This window comes from Ceratosolen solmsi, unplaced genomic scaffold (genome assembly GCF_000503995.2).
Source record: "Ceratosolen solmsi marchali unplaced genomic scaffold, CerSol_1.0 scaffold2, whole genome shotgun sequence".
Classification (NCBI taxonomy): domain Eukaryota; kingdom Metazoa; phylum Arthropoda; class Insecta; order Hymenoptera; family Agaonidae; genus Ceratosolen; species Ceratosolen solmsi.
The window spans coordinates 2,787,654-2,797,485 of NW_011948422.1; the positions used below are offsets into that span (position 1 = coordinate 2,787,654).

At 26.6% G+C, this 9,832-nt stretch overlaps 1 protein-coding gene across 1 annotated transcript in view; it reads left to right on the top strand.

Annotated features, from left to right (window-relative positions):
* The first annotated feature begins 2,916 nt into the window (after positions 1-2,916).
* Vha100-2 (V-type ATPase subunit a family protein Vha100-2) overlaps positions 2,917-9,832 on the top strand; it is a 51,352-nt gene continuing 44,436 nt past the window's right edge. The window contains exon 1 of the mRNA XM_011499058.1: positions 2,917-2,980. The gene's annotated coding sequence lies outside the window, so the exon portion shown is untranslated. The remainder of the gene's footprint in view (positions 2,981-9,832) is intronic.

A 9,832-nucleotide genomic window follows, 5' to 3' on the forward strand; every position in this document is an offset into this window, starting at 1 on the left:
AATCTCTTTTATTCTTTTTTCAATTTATTCAATCAATTTATTCTTTAAAATAAACATTATTAATAATTTAAAAATTTTGGAAAATTCAATTGGATTATTTTAATAATTTTTTCCTAAATTATAAATTACTTAACTTGTTTATTCAATATAGTGAATTTTAGTGATCGATAAATGACGTTGTTTAATAAAAAATAGTGTTGAACTGTTATATTTTGTTATTTGTAGAAATTTATTGCCTAATTAATTTAAGTATATATTAATACAATGTATAATATGTATATTACATTTCATGATTGAAATAGTTGTTATTTTTATGATAAATTAATAATATAGTTAATTATACAATTCAATAATAATAATAATATAATTATTATTATATATTATTATAATTATGTAATTATATAATATTACAAATGTAATTCTGAAATACTTAGTACTGCAAATGATGGTATTATTGATTAGAAAAATATTCCAATACAATATTATTCAATCTTCTTTGATTATAAACTACATTACTTAAATATTAAGTAAAAGTGGTAATATTTTGGCTATTAATTTAAAAATAAAGTTCTCAAGTTTTTCATAAAATCATATTGTTAATCATATAGTATCAAAATAAAATTATTCAATAATTAAATTTTTAATTAGCTGAAATATATACATTTCTATGTCGCAATACAACTAAGATAATTAAGAGGAAGCCACTTTTATGCATTTACATTAAGCCAGATATTTAATAAATTTTCTAATACAAAAGTTAGATGTATTTTTGTTGATGTATTCTGAAATCCTCTCCAAATTTATAATGAATTCTCTATTGAAAGAATGTTTATTTTTTATTTCTTCTCTCATTAAAACATCTTAATAAATAATATTAAAATTTGTCTATATAAGGGACAACGGAAATAAAATAATATTGTTATATTTTCTGTTAAAAGAAATTTATAACATTATTTTCATGTCTTGTAATTAAAAAAAAAAAAAATGTTTTTATAATACATTTATGCAGATGTTAATGATAATTTTATAAGACTAAAAAGGATATAGCGATACAACGTTCTAACGCAATCGGTAAATTTGTATTTAATAATTTTGTTTTTATTATGTAATTCAACATATATTTTTAATGATATATCAGAATCTTAGAATACAAAAGGTAGACTTACTTGCATTTACACTTGAATTATATAAATTAAGAATAGTAAAATTTTATTAAAGAACATTACAGAAATATATTGGCAATAAAAATTTTAAGAGAATAAATTAATTCACAAACAATGTATACTATCCTACAAATTTGAAATCTAATCATAATCACCAAATAAATAACCCGTGCACGTGCCATCATTATTATTATTCTTATATATATATATATATATATATATATATATATATATATATATACATATATATAATATAATATAATTAACCAGTGGCAAAACAATGATGATATAGAATATAGAAAACATTTAATTGAATTACATTATTCTGCCTACTTTTATATAATAATGTAGTTTTATGTAATTTACAATAAGATGAATTTTATTAGCTCAACTGATATTTTACAATTAAATATATTTATAACATAGGATTTTTAAAGCCTAAAATTTATAATAAATTTGGAATTGAAAAATAACGTATCAAGGATACAATGGCTCAATAATCTAATGCACAAAAAGCTCGATGTATTATTTATTAAAACTTCTAAATAAGACATAAGTTTATTTGAAAAATAATATTAAAAATATGTAATAGAATGATTTTATCGTAAAAAATCAAATCCTACTCTCATCGAGAGTCTCTCTCTCTCTTTCTCTCTCTCTCTCTCTCTCTCTCTCTCTCTCTCTCTCTCTCTCTATTATTCAACGTTCTTTTATAAAGATAATTTTTAAACGCGATATCGGTTGGTAAAAGAGTAAGAAATCCTTGAAATCCCGCGTGTCCGCAGCATTCAATACATAGACTTTCTAATTGTATCAACAGACAACGAACGTGATTTGAAATTATTATTATAGATAACGGCGCCTTCAGCGTAGGGCTCTTAACAACAAATTATAATAGGCCTTGAGAGGCGAAGCGACGGTTGTTCTCGCGTTCTCCAAGTCTTCCTCTAAGAAATTAGCCGTTGAGTGAATAACCGAGCCTCGACTAAATCCGCTTCCATTGGAACCTCGGGTCGCTGAAAAATGGCGCCAGCCAAGCGAATCGGGCCTAAGGACTGACTATTGTCGCACCGATCCCCTGCCCAAGTTTCCACCAAGTTGGCTCGCCCAATAGTACAAGAGCGACGCGATCCCCGAGGCGGGAAATAACGACGACGACGGAGTAGACGAGGCTCGGCTATCTGGGGGCTGAAGAGGACGGGTATGTGCCCCGAGCCGATCAGCTGTTACCGACTGTTTACACTCGTCGGCGGTATGGCGCGAGGTGGGGCGGCTTCTCTGTACCCGCCGACGTCTACGTCGAGTCCGCGCGGTCACCAGCGCGCCTCAGTACCGCGCTGTCCATCGGCCGGCCGCGATCGTCGCCTTTGTCACCCTCGTCATCCCCACCCGCCCCTTGCATCCACCGACACCGCCACCGATATCATTAGATATTAAGAGGAGTTTAACGCTCGTTTAAAATCGTTCTCCTTCCCTTCCGTTTCGCATTATTTTCATTTCTTATCATTTCCCGTATTCTCTTGCTTTCGCATGTGCCAGTTTGTGTAGTAAGCTCTTTCCTTAGATCCGACCCCTCCGCGTACTGAGAGTTTGTTGCTCCAGATCGATCTGCTTGTGATACCGTGTGTTGTCGCCGGCATTGTTTTGCGCTATGCACGCGGTGCCATGGTGACTGGAAGTTGACACGTTTTTTTTTTTTTTTTGTGTCTTCTATTAGAAGTTTATTTTATTCCTTAACTTTTTTTTGTTTGTCAACCCGAGGAGTGTAGGAGTACAGCGGCCCGAACCGGGGAACTCGTACGTGAGTTTAGGAATCGGTGAGTGTGGCTTTCTTATTTTCAAGCGTTTCGCAATTTTTCTCTCTGGACTTTTTAATGCAGTGACGCACATTATGGGTGCTGTCTCACACGACGACAGTTACAAAACAATCAACTGTCTTTAGTCACGACACGTGTGTGTCGTTCAAATGCTTTACTCTGGGAAATCTGTTTTACTAAGAGTACTTTAAAAGTGATAAGATTATTTTTAATTAATGAGCGGCTTTGTTAATGGAATCAGCCGTTTGTAACGTGCTTTATGATATTTTGTGCCCTGCGCATGTGTATCTATTAATATTGTGTTTGAAATTGTTTGAAATTGTAAACCTTATGTTATTGAATAAAGCAAGAAGAAAAAAATCACATGTCTTATGTACGTTACTGCTTTATGAATATTATTACTTATCAAAAATTCTGAGGCCGGCGCTTCAATCAGCCATTTATTTCCCATTTTTCATTTCAATTTTTATCCGATAAACCTTAAATACATAGTCGTTCAAAATTTCCGCATCCGTTTAACTTCACTGCAAATTATAAGCTTCGTTGGTAATCAGGCAAACTAGACGATGGACTTTAATTAAAAAAAAAAAAAAAAAAAAAAATCCTTAATTAAACGACCTGAGATAAAATGGAAAAAAGTAAGTATTCGTCGTAAATAAAGATTAACTTTCAACTATAATAATAATAATAACAATAACAATAACAATAACAATAATAATAATAATAATAATAATAATAATAATAATAATAATAATAATAATAAAATTTTTAATGCTGCGATGAAGGGAATGTTTAATTTACAATTACGATATTAAGAATTTCATTGGCTTTCAATCAATTACTTATTCGTTCAATCATTTATAATTAAACATAAATGATTGCTTTTAGATTTGCAGGGCAATTGAAACGAAATAAACAAATAAATATTTTCATTTACATTTGTAAGTGTAGAGAATAATATTTCTTCTTACAAAACATAATATTCCTCTTTTATTTCAGTTAAACTTTTAGTTAAAATGAGATAATATTAATTAACCGTTATCGAAATCAATAATATTTTTACTCATTGACTTTTCAATAGCCTTATTAAAGTTAGATTAATTTTTCATTAAGACAGTCACTGTACAGTTTGTATAAAGTTCAATCGGGATAAATCGGAATCAATAAACTTACGTTGAGGATGGTCTTTGCGCACTATGAGTTTTTATTTCAATTGTAGTTTTCCGTAGTTTTTCGAATTTATATCTTGTGTAAAACATTTTTTTTTTCGCATTTCAAGCTTGATTCATTTTGTTTTACAATAAAATTATTTTACTTGTATAGCAATGATTATTACATAATTTGTATTTATGTATCGGAGAACGACTATTTCCTCAATAAACAATAATAAAATCTATTCATCTATTTTTGTTTGCGTATAGTTAGAAAATTAGTCATTGATAAAACAAGTGATATTCTTAAACTCTATGAAATAATGTTCATAAATCTTATACGCGTCTATGGAATTAGCTTAATATGTAAACATTTTAGTTCTCACACTAAATGAAAATAGTATATTATATTAGAAAAATATATGAATAGTCGTAAACTTGACACAATTCTCGTAGTAAATTAAGAAAATAATTACAACTTATAATGTACAATTAATTTTTACATTTAATTGTACGTATAGATGAGGCGACATTTTGTATCCTCAATAATATAATACTACAATGACACTATTAACTATCATTAAAAGAAACTTAAATCTCAAAAGCTCGACCACAAATGTAAGTATTATTATCACTGTTTTATTTCAATGAAGAAGCTGAAAATCCTTCAGAAACATCAAACAGAATAATTAGCAAGCGCACGTAAAGTTGAAAATCAAAATTTCAATAGAAATTTCGAAAATTCCATCGGAATGTTCGTAGCATGACGACGTAAACGGCGGCGGCGACGGCGGCGGCGGCGGCGGCGCCTAAGTGTACGTCATCAACATTGTCTCGTAGAGAAGAGAATTAGTTGACTCTATTTTGGACGTGAAAATAGGTTGACTGGCTATAAATCGCGACGAACAATGATGTTCGCTCAACATGTGCTATGTGTACATAATACACGCACGCACACGCGCACACTCATATATGCAGTTTACATTAGACCTCTCGAAAGTATAATTTACTCCTTGAGATGTTGTTTTTTTTTTTTTTTTTTTTTTTTATATACACGTACGAGGGCAATTTTCGAGAGTCATTGTACGAACTCATTGATTCATGGGAAAAACAAATATTAAAATAAATAATTGATATATTCGATAGAAAGAAGTCATTTATGATGCGCCAAGTCATTAGTGGCTTTATACCGTGCGGTTGGCACCCGTTACTAATTACCAAATCCTTTAAAATCGTTTGTATTTTCACTTTTCGCGCACAAATTGTAACCACATTTTTATTTCAATATCAAGATTTTCAATACAAATACAGGGCCTATCGACGTATCTACGTTGTCACTTGTGTTAGACAATATTTATCCTATAACTTACAATTTTTGTAAGTTTGTTGGGGGAAAAAAAATGAATTTCAAGAATAACAAACGAATTCATATTGCGGATAATTTTTCAATTCAAAAAAATATTTGAATAAACATATGGTGCACAATAAACAATGGTGCAAGATTTTTTTTAGTTTTAATCTTATCATTTTGTTTGTTTTATTTTATTTATTTTTTTTTTTTAATTATTTTATTTAAATAAAGTATAGTAAAAATATATTAAAATATAAGAACGGTACAATCAAGTCTTAAGTAAATTAAATGATTTGATCCCTTATATATAAGTTAAATAAATATAATACAAAGGATATATATTATTCCAGGCATGATGTGCTTAATTATAAAATCATTTATTTCAATGTGTCTTTAATCCTTCGACTTAATATTTATAAAGCCATATCACATATAAACAAATTATTATAATGTATACGAGTATATAAGTCCAAGAATTTAGAGACAGAATTAACAATTTACCTAACAAGAATGCTGTATTTATAAATTCAGAGGTTTTTGATAATGAGAAATTAACGTTTTAAAAATATTATGCAATTTTTTTTCAAAATTTAATACAATAATTGATGCATGATATTGCAACCAATGCAACTAATTTTGATTTTTTATACAAAGGGCAGGACAATCAATTTTGTAGTTTTCATTATACTTTATTATATGGTTTTAAAATTTTTAATATAAATAGAAAAAACCGAATACATCAATTATAAATTGACTCAATTTAATATTTTATCATTACATTATAGCGAGGAAACGAAGTGTTAAAGTACAATAATTAACAGAGCATAAGAATTATAAAAGGAAGGTAAGAATTAAGTATAGTTGCACGTATAATACGTATTACGCTCTATTGATCGAGAATTTAAAAATTAAAGTATTAAGCAAAGTGCTATATTTATACAAAATTTATATACTGATATTCTATTCTATATGTATAATATATTATACGAAAATCATAAAAATGCATAATTGCAAATTTAAGTTTTTTTCTGATTATCTGTGACTAATCGGGAGAAAAATAATATCATACTTTCATTATGATTACGGTAGTTTAGATTCTAAATATAAGACTTTCATTTTATAAAGGAGTTCGAATTTACATTACTTATTGAAATAAATTAAATATATGTTCATTATTGATTAAAGACACTTGTTAAAATGACAAATTTCTTCAATTACGTTATAATATTGATTACGGATTGAAAATAAAGTATTTGTTTATGAAATTACATGTGCAGCTTTCATAATATTTCCATTGACGATCAGCAATATAATGGATAATTGAATACATATTAAATCATTACGTGGTAGTTTTAATTCTTGTGGAAAAAGCTATAAACATGGGAAATAAGATATTATCAAAGGATACGAGATTCCTCGACAATATTATTCTATTATTTTCCATCTTGACGTTTTACATTTTCTCATTAAATTAATACTGTAATGGTCAATCTATTATTAATATACAATAATTTTCATTATTAATTTTCTTGTTGTTTTTGCTTGAAAGAACTTTAAATAAGCACTGCAAACTATAAATAAGATATCTTAATTTTAAATCATCTGCATTGATAAATATTAATTCATTTGAATTTAAAGACTATTGAAATAATAACATCTTAAACTATTGAATGGAAAATGTACTGGACATAAAAAATAAACTGTCGTCATGTAAGAATTTATTATAAGATGGTTCAAATAGCAGAATTTTTCTTTGAAAAAACTAGTACACACAAGTATAAAATATTTCAAATACTTTCCGAGCAGCTGCCGTATATGGTTTGCGAATACTTTGGTTTATTTAAAATTCATACTATTTATTTTACAAATTTGTCTGTCCTTGGTAAAAAGAAAAAATAAATAAATAAAAAAATCGATGAATGTATTTTTACGTCATTATTTGCATTCTATAACTTTTATATATCTTTATTGCTTTTTAATATAACAATGTGTAAATTAAAATTTTGACATGAAATAATTTTTATTTTATATTACTGTCTCATTGCGCTGCTAATCAACAATGCGAGTCAGATATCTGCTTGCAACCACAGCGGATGTTTTTTTTTTTTTTTTTTTTTTTTTTTTTTTTGTAGCATAGGAATTAATGATTAGGGAACTAGAAATATACTCTACATGAATGGATTATGAGTCCTTTCCTATAAAGACTTGATAATAAATTATGTTATGAAAAGATTAATTTTATAATTATTTGCTTTAAAAGTCAAGAATTTGATAAAATCTCTGGTAACTCTTATTACTTTTTAAGGTCAAATACAAATTATTCTTTGTATTATTTTATGTTCATTAAAAATATTCAGAATTATATGCATATATATGTTCAATTATATCGTCTTCAGTTATGCCTACATAATGCAGACAATTTTTATAACTGTAATCCATTTTTTTAATAGATTAAGTATTTAGAATTTTTAAGAATTATTTGTTAATAATTATGTATGGAATCAATATAATCGCTCCAATAAAGAAAACATCAATGTATTTATTTGTAATGCTGGAGCTCGACAATATTTTTGTTAATATTCAATATACAATCATGCATATTTAATATAAATTAAATATATTTATGTTTTATCTATAGGAAACAAGTTTATCGACAGATTCTTAATTAAATACATGATTTTCTTAATCATAATAATATATCAAAATAATACTGCTTTACTATTAAATATAATCAATTCAATCATTATTTATAAATTCAATAGATCTCGTCGATGTTATCATAACATGTTTTTATCAGAACAAAAGTTACTTAAATTTTCATAAGCTTCCATTCTAGAAATGTTACATATGTTATTCTTATAAAATATACTTTCTGTTTATTTTCAACGAAGCTTAAGCATTTTGTATAATAAAAATAAAACGTTACATAACAAAATACGTACATAAATTATAACTTAACATTAAAATTAAGACCTTTTGCTGTCTACAAAAATAATATAAGGTTTAAATAATTGGTTAGTTATAACTTGCACTTCATTCAATTTTTGCAACATAGTTGAAATTACTATTGATTATTAATATATTAAGCTCTTTCATACTTTTAGAAATCATCTAATTATTTTTAAACTCAACAGTTGGAATAAAAAATTAATTAAAGCAAAAAAATTAAAGTAAACTAAATTTAAGCACGTAAAATATTAATATATTTAAGGAAATTTGTCTGCTTTAATTTTTAATGTTAAGGCTTTAAATAATTGCAATAAATGGCCATGAACCTATATATCATAACAATTTCTTGATAATAAATGATATTTTGTATTTTTTTTTTTTTGGTAAAAAATGCCATAAAATAGATAACAAGATTGGCCATTATGAAAATATCTATGTAATACAAATTTTTTTTATATCTATGAAAAATTCATTATTAAAAGTAATACGCAATAAATTATGGTTTCATAAATAATTTCAATTTATAGCTTATAGAGCTATTAAATTATTTCTACTTTAAATTTTTTAATTCTAAATGAAAAAATTTCAAAAATGTTTTTAACTCTTTTTTACCTTCAACTTGAAATTGAGAAATATTAAATTTTTTAATTTTCATTAGTATATTTTCATAATTACCATGGGTTTTTAGCCTTCACTAGAAATATGTATAAACTGAACAATAAATGATTTTTAAATTTATCGATCAATATTTATATATTTTGATAACTTTAAATTCACAACGCATATCCTTTAAGTCTAATTTATGAAAACATTTATATCTTAAATATCGTATTGAAAAAAGCTGTAGTATTTATATAAACAGTTGATCTGGTTATAATAATAAAAACTAATAATAACAAAAGCTTAAGAATAGCTTGAAGCTGATATTTTTTATTATTTTGTAGCTAAAAACTGATTATTATCGTATTATTCAAAATGTATTTGGAACAGAAATAACTATTGATACGTAAAAATCGAAGTTCTGAATAATACATAAGAAAATGACATTATTTTACATTATGTAAATGTAAGCGACCAATCAGCATTGACAGATTATTTACGAGTATTTATTAGTATTAACTATTTCTTCGAAATATTGTATTAAAAAATGCCAATGTGCATGTAAAAATTATAATTACGCTGTGTTCTAGTCATCGACAATTCATATTGCTATAAAAAAATTTTCGTTCATTAATATCCACCATTTAAAACCAACTTCCCATTATGGAATATACGCCTAGTAGTTGTTATCACATATAATATTCGAAAACGTATATAAGCAGATGTCGAGTACATTGGCAACAAACATATAATTACAGAACTTATGGTCAGGCTATCGGGCTATTACTAGCAGAGCATATT